Genomic DNA, 4,504 nt, shown 5'->3' with positions numbered 1-4,504 from the left:
GGTGTCCTGGGCCCTGCGTGTGGGGCCGGTCTGACGTGCTCTGTGCGAGTCAGCTGAGATGCTGGGGCAGCCCTGAGGATGCTCCACAGGCTGGATGCAGTTGCAGGACATGTCTCCAACACGTCTGCTGTCATATCTGACAGGGATCTAGTGTCTGGAGTCTCTGTGGATGGTGTATGAAATGCAGGTAGTGGTGCCATGCACGGGGCAGAGGGCTGCACTTGAGATGAGGAGAGCCGGATTCCCTTTGTGTTTTGCTGCAGACAGTGCATCAGTGCTGCAGTCCAAGAGAGTGAGCCCTGCTTGGGCGGATGCACCAGAACTAGGTGTAAAGTAGCTGACTCTGGTACCTGTTGCAGTGTAGCCACAGCAGTCTGTCTAGCCCAGTGCTTCCCAAACTTTTCCTCAGCCTAATCCCATTTGTAGCCCCATTTCCTCAGCATGGCCCTTCATTCCCAACCCATAGCCCCCCACCCCTGTGACCCCATCCACTGATGTTGCAACCCCATTTGTGGTTGTGACCCACAGTTTGGGAACTGCTGTCTAGCATCTTTTCCCAGGTAAATTTTGCAGCCTGCTCTGAATGAAAGGCCAGCAGTGGTTCTAGCCTGCCATTTCTGTATCTGAGCTGCTTAGTTTAAAGCTAGGTTGGGTAAGCTGGGCTGCAGTAACACATCTGTATTACACTGTAGATGTAAAACCAGTAGTATCAAACATATGGCTTGCAGAGCCACTGGACCTGGCCTGCCAGACTGGGTGTGACCTGCTGCAGAATTTAGGGCCCTTGGGCTCTTGTGGACATGACCGCAGGGCAAGCATGGGCTGACAGCCCTGGTGGCCCTCCAGCTGTTTTGCTTATCACCGCTGCCATGGCCCTACCTCCCTGGCCCCTGCCACATGCCCAGTGTTGGAGCTGCCACCATGGCACAAGACACACAGAAGCCTAGTTCCAGCTCCAGCACAGGGCATGTGGTGGGAGCTAGAGCCAAAGCTTCCATCACCGTCACTTCCTTATGCCCAAAGGAGCCCAGTGGTCCAGATCCAGCCTGGGACACAAGGCGAGTTTGACACCCCTGATGAACCCAAAGTCACTCCGTGGTTAGTCACAAGTTCACTAACCTTTTTGTGACTCAGCCGCTAAATGATAAAATTATCAGACCCTGAAAAATATTTTTGATAGGTATGGAAGAAAATTATATTAGAAAGTGCCATGTATTCGAATGATATTTTATAATAGTGTTTATCTAGATCTCTGAGAATAAAGTATGAGAGATTAAGTGCTATCTTTGTTTTAGCATAGTAACACACTAATTGAAGTTACTTTAGCTGATGCTAACCAGGCTGTCCTCTCTTCCACTCAGCAGAGGGGAGGGTAGTCTGAGTATAGTGTCAGGAGCCAGTTACTTTGATTCTGGCAAAAATTCTTCCTGTATACTTTGGCAAATCATTTAGCCACATGATATGATTTCACCTTTTTGTATGTAGGGAATGCTATAAAATAGTTTAAACAATGATTTTCCTAAACATTGTTCATAACTTGCCTGGTGTTCATTTGCAGCTAGCGCACAAGCAGCTGTTGATGTATGCATGTCTGATGCATACCAGCAACACACACATTTTCTAGCATGGACCAGAACAAGGGCAAATCCAGGATTTCCCGAAGTGGGGGGTGGGAGCACTACCCCCTGCTTTCAGCCTCCTGCCTCTGCCAGCAGAGTTCTGTGGGAGTCTCCTGAGATGTTAAGTCCCTAAAGGAAGTGAGGGCCTGGTAAATCCCTAAAGCAGGTCCCCCTCCCTTCCCTTTCATCAGTCCCCTTTCCTTCCCTCCCCCTCTCTTCCTGCCCTTTCCCCACCAGCTGCTGCTGCTACTTTCCATGCTGTCAGAGGGAAACTCCAAGAGCAGTTTCTGCCTCCTCCAGCTGAATTGTGCTGAGGAAGGGAGGGAGGGACAAGGGCAGTGTGGATGGGCAGAGGTTCCCTCTCTCCAGCCTGCTCCTGGGGGGACAAGGCTGAGAGGGGGAAATTACTCTTACCTTGCTGTTGCCCCCATCCCAATTCCTGGCTGAATCTAGAGCTCCCTCTCTACCACATTGCTGCAGCCCAGCAGGGGCACATAGAACTGGGTCTGGGGAAAGCAACAGTGGCAGCCAGTGGTGGGAGAAGGATTGTATCTGAGCACCAAGTGAAAGGGAGTGGGTTTTCATCTGCTTTAGGGCTTTAAAAAAGTCCCCAGAGGCTCCCAGGGTATGCTCCAATCCAAAAGGAGGGTGTAGTGGTGCCACAGCACTCCTCCTGGATCTGCTCCTAGACCAGAATTTTAATGGAAGCATTAATTACATTCTAAAACCCCTGCAGAGATGCCTTGACTTCCCTGGAATTTTGTCTGCTTATCCCAAGGCTGAATTTGATCCTTCAGGGGCAGAAAAAAACAAACTATGGTTGGAAAATTAAGAACAAATTTGTAATGGCTCACTTTAGACAGTTACAGAAGTGCTGGAGTTGATGTTACAGTTAGGGGCATCTAAAACTAGACTCCCCAAAGCATACAATGAAGAAGAAATAGTTCTGCAATTGCAGTGGGAAATGGATAATGTGGCTAAATAGTTCTCACTTACGTTCTGTCCAGCCATACTGGATGTGCACCTCTGCTGCCTGTTTCTGCTGAAGTTATCAGCAGTGAAGCACTTCATTGATATTTAAAGTTTAGTCATTAGAAACCACTAGCTTTACATCTAATCTATTTGGGAAAAAAAGTTACAAATAGTTTTAGGTAGTCTAGCTCTACTACCCTATCAGTTTTTATAGGGGTTTGTTTTGTTCCGGTTTGTTTACATTTAAAGAAGAAAAATAAAATGAGAAATTTCCTGTTTTGCTCTGTAAGACTTGCACAGCTGACTCAGTAAGGGAATCTTTGAAAATTAATATGTAGAAAATGCTGCCAAATGCACAAATTAAGAAGGCGGAAAATTTTTCTAATTTGAGATCTTGCAACAAAAGTATGTCTAAATCAAAAGGAAATGAGCAGCAGGATAGTACTGTGAGTACTGCAGTTAAGGCACTAAACTAAGACTCAGGAAAAAATAGTTCAGTTCCCAGCTGTGCTTCAAACTTCCAATGTCATCTTGGGCAAGTCATTAAATTTCTACATCTAAATTCCCAATGTGATAAACACGTGTACCTATACTTCTCTACCTTACTGGAGTGTTGCAAAGAGAAATGCTAATACCCTCCAGGATTTTCCCCAGTTCAGGTGTAAATATCTCAAATAATATGGTTTTAACAACTCCTTCCCTTTTGTAACTATTCCATAACTTGGCAGATTTTTCTCTTTGGAAGTTTTTGGTAATCTTTCTATTATTATTAATTAATTAAATAGAAATGTAACAAGTAGGTGATGAAGGCTTGCTTCACTGGCTGACGAGTCAGGAGTCAACATCATGATAGAGAATGCAAGATAGTGGATCTAAAGGACTTTGAAAGTAAAGGCAGCTAAGAAATAGAAGTGGAGGTATGTGGAATGGGATGACATGGCCAAAGTGACACATTAAGAACCTATTCAGTCTTTTGCAGCACCATTCTGAATGGATGTAAGTAGGGCAAGATCAGTTATGTCAGGGCTGCAGAGAAGGTGGTTTCTGTAAACAGAATAAAAGACTATAAGAGTTTTAGCTTTCTGGATGGATGGGAAAGGCTGTTTGTATTTTGGAGAAAGAATTGGAAGGCCTTAAAAATGTTCTGAAGGTAATGACTGAGAAGAGTCAAAGATGGTGCCTGTATTAAGGGCCTGAATGATAGGCAGGATAGTAGTGTTGACTGTGATTATCAGGGATCCATGTTTTCCGTTTCCCACAGAAAAACGGAGAAAACCACGGATTCCCTGTTTTTATCGGAGAAAACGTGGATTTCCCTTTTTAGCAGAGAAATCTGCGGATTCTCTGGTTTTGCAAAGAGCTCTTGCAGGCTTGTTTCTGATTGCAGAAACAGTGGGAAATCCCCAGCCCCGCTCAGAGGGAGAGGGGGAAGGGTGGGGCCTGAGCCTCTGAGTCAGCCAAGGCTGGGCTCTGGCTCAGACTCACCCTTCACCCCTGGAGCCTAGAGGAAAGTGGGGCTTGCGGGCTGTGGGACAGGGTTGGGGAAGGTGGCTGAGGGAGCAGCACACTGCAGCCAGGAGCAGGGCCGGGGGGTGAGGGCAGGGGTGCCCCTCTGCGGGGGGCTTTGTGGGTAAGCGATGCAAGGCGTGCGTGCCACCTGGCTGGCTACCCAGTGGAGGGGGAGGGGGAGGCTGGTATGTGGCTGGCTGCACAGCTCCATGGCCAGGTCTGCAGCTGCAGCAAGGGATGGTGGCGGGGCGGGGGGCTTTGCACGTGGCAGCCGCTGCTGCTTACCTGTAGGGCCGCCTGTGCCAGTGGTAATGGACGCTGCATGCAAAACCTCCCTGCGCTGCTGCAGAGCCATGCCTGAAGCTGTGCGGCCGGCTGCAGGGGGGGACAACCGCGGGGGGCGT

This window comes from Alligator sinensis, unplaced genomic scaffold (assembly GCF_000455745.1).
Source record: "Alligator sinensis unplaced genomic scaffold, ASM45574v1 scaffold230_1, whole genome shotgun sequence".
Taxonomy (NCBI): Eukaryota; Metazoa; Chordata; order Crocodylia; family Alligatoridae; genus Alligator; species Alligator sinensis.
This window is presented reverse-complemented; position numbering follows the sequence as displayed.